Source organism: Onychostruthus taczanowskii, unplaced genomic scaffold, assembly GCF_017590055.1.
Source record: "Onychostruthus taczanowskii isolate IOZ18803 unplaced genomic scaffold, ASM1759005v1 scaffold55, whole genome shotgun sequence".
NCBI lineage: Eukaryota > Metazoa > Chordata > Aves > Passeriformes > Passeridae > Onychostruthus > Onychostruthus taczanowskii.
The window spans coordinates 4,756,289-4,766,612 of record NW_024503124.1 but is presented as its reverse complement, the minus strand read 5'-3'; positions in this window follow the sequence as shown (position 1 = coordinate 4,766,612).

Sequence of the window (10,324 nt, the reverse complement as noted above, 5' to 3'; positions counted from 1 at the left end):
ATTGGACCCTTGGATATTGGACCCTTGGATATAAATTGGGTCAAATTGGAGGAGGACAACCAGGTCTGATTAAAAAGAGAGCAAAAGCAGGAAAATTATACAAACCTGATTCTTATAAAAGACAAATATATTGTGTATTAACAGTTTTTCCTACTGCTTGTGGTGTCCTGAAGGAGGTAGAGCCTGTGCCAAATTCCAACCCTCATCCCTTTTTTTTTTTAAACTGTTCAGAAACTTCTCTAATTTAGTAAAAACACTTAATTAGTTTAATTTATCACACCTACTCCACAAGCACCTTCCTTATGTGGATTCAATGAACCCATGAACAGATGGGAAATCAGAGGAGCCAGGAGGTGTCCTGGGGCAATCCCGGATGTTCCTTCCCCTAGGAGGTGGGTGCAGCTCAGGGAAGTTCCTTCTAAACTGTGGAAGTGGGAAGCATGAAGTGCTAATTTTCCGGAGGGAATGACAGTGGGCTTTCATGGCATCCTGGAATGGTTTGGGTTGGAAAGGACCTTAAAGACCATGGCCAGGGACACCTTCCTTAAATCCCCATCCAACCCCGGCCTCAAACGCTTCCGGGGATGGGGAATTAAATTCCCCACGACTTTTCCAAGGACAAGTACTTTTTTTTGCCTCCTTAAGCCTCTACCCCAGCCTCAGAATGAGCCTCCGGGTTTATCTCAGTTGCACAAAGAGCCGAAAATCCAAATGCTGGATTTGGAGCGGAAAGCTGAGAAACCTGGAGGTGTCCTAAATCCTCTTGCTATCCCGATGGCTCCATGGGGTTTATCCCGCATTCCCAGAGTGCCGCTGCCTTGTGGCCGGGCAGGCTGGAAGCTGAGGATTCATTCCACCACGAATAAGACGAAAAAAAATGACGAGCAACACGAAACCGAGCATCTCTAGGGGACCTCGGCGTCGGGATGCTCCCGGTTTCCGCCGGATGCGGGAAAAGCACCATTCCCAGCGTTTGGCCAGGGAGGCGACTCCGTGGGCGGGGGTGGGCGCGGGAGGCTCTGGCGAGGAGCTCTGGGGCTTCCTGTTTCCTTCCGCAGCTCGAGCAGAATTTGAAAGCAGCGGCTCCGTGAGCTGGACCAATGATCGGGGCACAGCGCGCCCGGGCCGCCCGCGCCCGTTACGGCCCCGGGCTGCGCTTCCCGGCTCCTCCCGGGAACACCGGGAACCCCCGGCCGCGCCACCCACGGTAAGGCGCTGCTCCCTTCGGCCGCTGCCAGGAATTGCGGGGGGGAAGAAAAAAAAAAAAATTATGGAAGCAGCGGGAACGTTTGGGATTTCGCGCGGGGTGCTGCTCGGGGTGCGCGCTTTGCCTCGTCCCGGAGGGATCTGCTGGAGGAGCCCCGGAGGCGGTGTGGAGCTGGGAGGGATTTAGGGATGCTGCGGGAGCTGCAGGGAGGGAAGCAGCGCTGCTCAGGCACGGAGAAGAGGGAGGTGGGATGTGGAGGTTCTCCCTGGTCCTGCACCCGGGTAATGCCGTTCCCCATCCCTGGAAGCGTCCCAGGCCAGGTTGGACAGGGCTTAGAGCAACCTCGGCGAGGGGAAGGTGGCCCTGCCCATGGCAAGGGATGGGCTGTATGGAACATTCCCACCCCAGTCATTCCCTGATACCATGACAATGGCACAGCTGGGAACGGAGGCCGGGCTCCGCTGGCGTCATGCCTACCCCCACAGCGCTTAGTCACCTTTTTGGGGTATTTTGTGCAGCCTTCTCCAGCTCGTTCTGTGCTCTGCTCTGGGATTTGGGTTGGGAAAGGTAGCAGCGAGTTCCCCTCCCGCCTCTCCCGCTCTCCACCTGCCATCCAGCACATCCCAAACTGCGGTTCCCTGGGGCTGTCCCGTGGGATGTCCCGGAGCTGAGGGGCTCTGCCAGGGGCTCAGCAGCCCCGGGCTCCCTCCTTTTCCTGCTCTGGCTCGGCTTTCGCCCTCGGGATCATCCGGCGGCAGCACATTCCCTCTCCAGGGGGGGAATTATCCTCGTGATCCTTCTGTATTCCCGCTGGGCAGCCCCTGGGGTGTCCCGCGGTGGCTGCGGGCAGAGCTCGGCTTCTCCAGCTCGTCCCATCCCATGGATCGCGGTGCCGGCTGCGCTTCCCGTTGCATCATTCCCGGGAAGGTGCCACGGCCGGGACGCGCTGCTTGTTCCAGCCCGGCCCCATCGCCGCCCTCCCCACCGACTTCCCTTTGGTTTTGTTGGCTGGGGCTCGCAACTTTTCGGCAACAGTGACCTCTGTCGGCATCGCCACCGGGGCCACCGGGCCCGCTGTCCCCCAGCTGCATCCCACGCCTCCGTGGCAATTCCCAATCAGGCACAAACTGGACACGGCTGTTTGGGACGGATCCCGCCATTCCAGCTGCTGCGGAATCGCACGGCCAAGCAGCGGTGCCGGGAGGCGGCTGAGAGCCGGGCCCCAGTTACCGAAAGGTGTCCCCAGGACAACCCCAGAGCCGGGAACCCGAAAATCCCGGGTTTACTGGGCGGCCAAACCTCCGTGACTCATGTCAGCAGTGCTGCTGCCACCCGTGACTAATCCCGGGAGCGCTCCCTGCCCGGGGCTCGGCTCCATCCCCGTCCCTGCGAGTGTTTGGCACCGCTCAATAACAATAAAAAATCCAGGTGAGGTTACGGGAAAGAAGGGATGAGCGCGGGCTGCCAGGTTGGTTTGGGCGTCACCTCGGCTCCTCCATCCATCCTGTGCACACTCAGAGAGGCTTTGCCTGCTGGGAAACGCTTCCCAGCGCCTCTGGAGCAGCCCTTTGGAGCACGGATCAGCAGCTGCAGGTGGCGGCGAATTTTGGGAGGGCTGTGGGGCCGTGGCGGCGGCCGGGGAGTGACTCAGAGGCGCTCTGGGGCTCTGTGGTTTTGCTTTCATGGTTTTGCTGTGACTTAGCAACTTGTTTGTTCGCTCTGCGGGAAGGCAGGTGCCGGCATGCCCGGCAAAGCAGCCGGATCCCGTGGGATTCCAGCTATCCCGAGGGATCCCTTGGGGCGTTGCGTCGCCCAGGTGGATGTGGCTGAGCCCCACAGGTGATGCAGGCAGTGGTGTGACATGATTCTTGGGGATCTGCGTCCTGCAGCAGCTCCGTCCCACTGGGAATATCCAGCAGGAGCAGTTTCCACCTCTTTCTTTTCAGAGGAAAAATGGGATTTTTTTGACGATGATTCTGGCGTTCCCTAAAGCTCACAGCCGCTCTGGGGGTTTCTGGAGAGTTGGATCTGGAAGCTGGGCTGGCAACCTGGCATTTTCCAGGGAGATGCTGATGGCTGCCAGCACATTTTCCTGGTGTTTTGCAATATTGAGGGTGGAAATAAAGGTGGAAAGGGAGCAGGCTGAGTGTTTTCCCACCACAGTGGAAAATACTCACAATCTTCATGTTCCTCCTTCCCATAGGATGCTCGTGGTGTGATTTCTTCCAGGAAGGAAGGGCATTTCCCACCGGCTTGTGCTGTGCTGGGAGGAGCTCCAGGGATGTCGGTGGGAAGCACTGGCCAAAGAGGAGCATCCATCTCCCAGTTTTTGGGGGGAGTAGCCAGGCATTTGGTGCCACTGTAGCCAGTGTGGTGCTCCGACACCTCCAGAATTCCACAGTTCCTGGGTTCATTTGGAGGTTTGTGATCCCTGGAGTCTCAGCCAAGGGAGCTGGATGGGAAATGGGTGAAAGGCACAGATGAGGACAAAAAAAGGGATGGTTTTGGGTGGTTTTCCTCCTTCAGCTGGGCCAGGCCATCGCTCATCCCATGTCAGCTCCCTCAGGCCCTGCTGGGTTTTCCCTTGCGCTGCAGTGATGGTGCTGGAAGGGTTAAATCCACCAGCAGGTCCTGAAGACAGGGACTGAGGTTGGAATGCTCAGCTGGACCATGGCATCGCCATGGAGCACTCAGTGCCAAACACCCCTGGATCCCAGCTGCCTCTCCGGTGTCATAAATCCAAGTGTGGTTCGTGTGGATTTGGAAAAGGCTCATTAAAGGTTCCCGGAGCTGCCCCTTCCCTCTGTGTCACTGCCCCCAGGGCTGCTCGTGCCCCTGAGTCATCTCCAAACTCCAGCTGGATCCAGGAGCACGGCCCTGCCCTAAGCCGACCGTGGGGCGCGGTGTTTTCCCGAAATACAGCAGCTCCAGAGCACACGGAACAGAAATGGGAAAACCCATGGAACAGAAGTGGGAAAAACCCAAAGTGGGGACAGCAGCAGGGTGACAGCCACCCCTGTGCTGCAGGAGAGAGGGAAAAGGTCCCTTAGCTGGGAGGGAAAGGGCTTGGAGTGGGGTGAGCATCTCCGGAGCTGTTCCCTGGGGAATGGGGATGGTTTCCATCCCTCACATGCAGCCAGAGCCTTTCCTCGGAGATTTGCTGGGAGGTCACAGCTTTTTTTAGATGGGAATGGGGGTAAAACGGGGCTTTCCAGGTTGGAAGAATATCCAAGGCGCCTGAGAGCTTAGGGATGCATTCCCTGGGTGAAAGAGCCTCCCGCTCCCATTCTGGGATATCTCATTCCCTTCCCAAGCTCCTCAGCCAACAGTCCCCATGGATTTGGCTCCAGGCCCTGGGAAACGAGACCTTTCCCAGCAAAAGCTCTTTCTGATGAGAAAAAACTCCCTGGTCCTTTCCCGGTGGGGGAAGTGGGAGAGCCCCTGGGCCATGGGAAAATCTCCTTCCCCACATCCTGGCGGGAGGGACAGAGTCATATAAACCCTCGGCACATCCCGGGCTGGGAGCTGCAGCGAGGAGAGGCCAGGTAGGATGTGGGATGGACTTGGTCTGGTCTGGGATCCGTGGAGGGATCCCATGGCAGGGGATCCACGGGTGGCTGTGGGAATTGGTGTGTGGGGAATTTGCTCCAGTGGGATGCTCTTGTGCCTGGGAAGTAGGGGGCTCTGAGCAGAGGGAAAGTGAGACTGAAATTAATGGAATTACAGTTTTCCTTGGGTGATGGATTTTTATCTTGCTCTACCTGGACAATTCCTGCAGCCCAGGGAAGGATGCTGGAGCCAAGGTTTCAACTCTCATCCCAACATCCCCCCCATCATTCCCATTAATCCTCAAAATCAAAGAGTTAATGACATTCCTGCAGAAACTGCTGGATGGGGCTGGGTTTTCCCAGGGAAGCTGATCCTGATCCCTTGCTATTAAATGACTATGAAAGGAGAAGTGTGGGAAGCACAGGGATGAATCCCTGTGGTGGAGCATCCTGCCTGCAGTCGGAGGGGCACAAAGCCATGGATCATTCCCACCCTGCAGCCCAAAACCCACCGGCATAAACCTGGGAGCAAGGGGGCAGAAATCCCACTCTTCTCCTTCGTCCAGCATTCCCAGTGCTGCTTCCTTCATAGGTGATTCCCTGTTTCTGGAACGGAAGAAGCAGAAGAGGTTTTTGAAGCAGCATAAACTAAAAAAAACTTTTTCCTTATTTTTTCCCCAGGGAATCAGCAGAAGCATGGCTGTCCCTCTGGGATTAAGACTGGAAAGGGGGATCTTGTCCCCTTCCCAATTATTTAAAGGTGGGAAACAAGTGCAGCCAGCACTTTGGGATTTTTCCACCCATTCTCATGAAAACATACCCAGTCCTGGATGTTCCCTCTGCCCATCTCAGACACTCTGGAGGATGTGGGGAAGGAGCCGTGGATCCGGTGAGTGCCTCCATGGGATGGATAAATATCTCCATGGGATGGATAAATATCTCCATGAGATGGATAAATGTCTCCGTGGGATGGATAAATATCTCCATGGGATGGATAAATGTCTCCGTGGGATGGATACATATCTCCGTGGGATGGATAAATGTCTCCATGGGAAGGGTGGGCAAGGCTTCAGGATGAGTTTCTTGGGGTGCAGGTGCTGAGCTGAGGGGACCAGCCTGGGAATCCCGTGCTCCTGATCCGTGTCCCGCTGCCGGAGCGAGGCTGTTGGTGCCACCAGCACTCCCAGCAGCACCAGCTCGGCTCCTGGGCTGGAAACTGGGGTTTGGGGAGCAGAGCAGTTCCTGGAACTGCAGCCCCACGTCATGGGGGGCTGGGTAATTTGGTGGCAGAGGAGGAAGGGAAAACCCCACGGAGCAGCGCCCGGAGCTCCGGCCAAAAATGAGTCAGCGGTGACTGGGGCTGGGGCTGCTCCTGTGGCTGCTGCTGGGTTTGCTGGTGCTGCTGGTGCTGGCTGTACTGGGTTTGCTGGTTCTGGCTGTACTGGGTTTGCTGGTTCTGGTTCTGCTGGTTCTGGCTGTACTGGGGTTGCTGGTTCTGGCTGTACTGGTTCTGGTGGTTCTGGCTGTACTGGTTCTGCTGGTTCTGGCTGTACTGGGTTTGCTGGTTCTGGTTCTGCTGGTTCTGGCTGTACTGGTTCTGCTGGTTCTGGCTGTACTGGTGCTGCTGCTGGTTCTGCTGGTTCTGGTTGCACTGCTGGTACTGGTGGTGCTGGTGTTGGTACTGGGATTACTGGTGCTGCCTTGTTTGGCCGCAGCATCTCCCAGCTGCTCCTCCCCCTCTCCCTGTGCCCCTTCCCAGGACTTTTGGGCAGCTGCTCTTTTCCCCTGCCGGGAATTCCCAGGAATCCCATACAGGAATTTTGCCATGTCCATCCCAGCACCCAGGTCCCTCTGGAGCCCATTCCTGTGGTGGTGTGATTCCAAGGGAACCCAGGGTATGTTTTGGGGATTTGGGGCTTTCCAGATGTTTGGGATTTATTTTCTTTTGGAAATATTTGCCAAACGTTTGGGACCAAATCCTGGCACGAAGGTGCCCCTTCCCAGGCTCTCTGAGCTCTTCCACATTTTTCCATGACATTAAAATCAGGGAGGGGAATTTAAGTCAGGAAAGGCAATTAAAATCCAGCAGGGAAATTAATTAAAATCTATCAGGGCAATTAATTAAAATCCAGCAGCTCCAAACATTCCCCTGCATTTTATATTAAAATAAATCCTCTATTTGTATATTCATATAAAAATTAAATTTATGTAAATACATTTCTATTTATATGTAAATGTATTTTTCTATATTTACTTTTTACATTTATTTCTGTTCAAATAAAATTATTAAATATATTCTCACATGTAAACTGTTTGTATGTTTATTGAATAACATGGTGATTAATACATCAAAATATTTGTTTATTAAATAAAGTTGAAAAATATATTTATTAAATTAAATTTAATAACAGAGTGTGATAGAATAGATAGAATGAATGTTATGTGATAAATATAATGAAAATAATATAATATCTATATAACAGCAATGATGTCCTTAATAGTACAAATTAAGCTGAGTGGGGGGTTAATTAAAAAAAAAAAAAAAGGTGAAAAAAAGGATTATTTTTGTAATGGGAAAGGATTGGGAATAAATACAAGGATTGGGAATAAATGCAAGGATTGGGAATAAATGGAAGCACCCACAGATTTAATGGCTACTGCTGAGAGAATCATGGCAGGTGGGTTTCTTGGTATTGAATTTTCCAGAATAATTCCTAAAGGCAAATCCCAGACTCTGGGAAAGTCCTGTCTGATTTTCCAGCTGGATTTCTTGATATTGAATTTTTCAGCTTAAATCTCAGAGACAAATTCCCAACCCCTGGGGAAATCCTGTACAATTTTCCAGTTGGAATATTTTTAAGCCAACTGTTACCATTTTCCTGGGATAAACCCCATTCCCCCTCAGGTCAGAGTGACCCCCCTCAAGCATCCACTGCAAAATTGTGATGGAGCAAAATCAGATCTGCCACAAATTCCCCTTTCCCCCCAATTTTTCCATTCAGCTGCCCAAGGGATGCTCAGGGAGCCATGTTGGCAGGAGGGCAGCTCAGAAGTGCTGGAAATTTGACTGATAGAATATCCCGAGCTGAAATGGACACACAAGGATTATCCAAGTCTAATTCCTGGTGCTGAACTTCCCAAAAATCTGGTTTCTCCACCCGTGGTAAATGGAGTGGGAAAACCCTGAGGATTTTGGGGACTCTCAGTGTTCCACTCTCCCCACACGAGTCAAAGCAAACGGATTCATCTCGATTTTCCTTCTCTGCAAATATTCCCAGTCTGTTTGACCCCGGCAGAAGGAAGTGGATGAGCCAAACCCCAAATTCATCCCCTGTCCCCTCCTTTTGCCACCTTTGGCTCAGGTTTGAGATCAGTGACGTGGGGAGGGAGGGCGGGCGGGGGGGAGCGTTTGACGAAAATAGCGACGTGGAAATTCAGCCCAGCTCGAGATTTGAAATGAAATCGTTCGAAATGAAAGATTTCGTGCCTGGCTGAGGCTGTTCCAGCCCCGCTCCGTCCTCTGCCCGGGGTGTGGATGTCTCGGGACAGGGAGCAGCATCCCAGGAGGGTTTTGAGGGCGCTTTTGGTCATCGCTTCTCGGCACCAAATAGAGGAAGAATAAGTTTCAAACGAAGCGTGTTTTGTTTTGTCACAGGAAGTGGAGAGAGCTTTGGGAGAGCCCTGAGACACTGACTCGAAATTCTGTATTTTAGCCTTTTCCCGGCCAAGCCGATGCCGCGGATCGGCGCCTGCTGGGAAGCGAGGGGGATTGCGATGGGGGGAGCAGGGCGGTGGGACCCCCTTTATCCCATTTACCCTCAGGGGCGAGGTCTGGGGCTGCAGGGCTTTGTGTGCTGGAGGCAGCCCTTCCTGGGGGAGCAGCTGGCTGCTGTTCCCTGCTGGGGGGAGCCCGAAATTGTGTCTTGCGAGCCCCTCGGGCCGGGCTGCGGGCGCTGCCGCCGCTCCGCGATTCCGTTGCCGCCGCTCCCCGGGAGCCGCCGGGCTCGGGCGCCGCCGGCAGCGGCAGCCTCGGGAAAAGGAGCCGGGTTTCACAATGTCTCGGTCCTCCCCCGGCCGGGCAGCCCGAGCCGAGCCGCCTCTCGCCCTGAGAAACCCAAAAATTGGTTATCTCCGCGCCGGGAGGGCAGCGGGGCCGCTCGGAGCGGCGCTTCCCTGGCGGGCGCGCCGGGAGAGCCGCGGCTGCTCCGGCATCCCCCAGCCCAGCCCGGCGGGGCCACAGCTCCCAGCCCTCCCGTGCGGCCCGAACCCCCCAAAAAACCCTCGGTTTAACCCCTCTGCTCCTCCTGGGCTGCTGCTGCTGCTGGCCAGGACCGCCTGCCGCGCCGAGCTTGGCGTGCCCCGGGGTGACGCTGCTTGAATTTCAGCCAAATTGCCAAATTCCCGCTTGCTCCTGCGGTATTAATTTGCTTTTTGGTTTCGCTATTAATGTTGAAGGGCTGCGAGGTCGGCGGCGTTGGCTTTCGGTGGTAATTCACAGCCCCACTGATTTAATCCACGCTCTGCCGCCAAAACCGGGGCTCACCCGGGGTGTTTGGGGTATTTGGGGGTATTTGGGATGGGGTTGTGCCCACTGGTGGGGAAAATGCTGGGAAACGCTGTTTGGGATCAGGAAAAATGCAGTGGGTCACGCAGGGCTGAGTTTGGCTTCTCCTGCGAGGGGGAGATGGAATTAATTCCAATTAAACTGAGGGGGTGGGCAGGGGCTGCTTTGGTGTCACCCAGCACTGCCCTGGGGCTCGTCCCCGCCTTGGGGACACAGATTTGGGCAAACGCTGGTTTTGGGGTTAAATCTGCCCTTTTTCTCGTTGTGCTGTGGTTCTGCTCTGCCTGTCCTCGCCACTGTACCCTCGTGAAAGGTTGCAAGCAGTTTTGGGAACACGTTGTCTGCCTGAAACATGTCAGAATCGGCCACAAATTGCAGATGAGACTGATAACAAAAGCCAACAACAGAAAATAAGTAGAAAAACAACACGGTGGAGGCTGAGAGACCACTGAAGGGCTTTTTTGTGTGTTTTTTTAACCAGCTCTCTCACGATGGAAGTGAAAACACATGAAAAGAGAAATGCCTTTTGTTCTCCCACTCGAGTTAAGATGCTTCAGCACCAAACCAGGGTTGAACCCCGTGGCTGGAGCTGCTGCCCAGCCCAGGGACTCACAAATCAGCATTTTGGCACCAGTGAGGGTGGTTGGATATGTTTTGGGGGAGTTTTATGGTATATTTTTAACCTTAAAAAATGTGCCCTGCAGCACGTGGGTAACTCAGCTCATTTTCTCAGCCCAGCCTGCTCTACCTGAACATCTCTGCTCGAATAAATCAGGCTCCAGCTCAGAAATTAGGATGAGGTTTTTATTTTCGTTCTACTTATTTCGTCTTTGTTTTTATAAATAAATACAAATCACTCAAACTGAAACTCGATGGCTTTGGTGATAATCAAAGAGCAGCCCTGGGGAAATTTTTCTTCATTACCATGTTCTTTCACAGCCCACACTCGGGGTTTCGGGAGGAAAACTTCTTAACCTTTGCAGCAGCAGCACCCGACACTTTTTG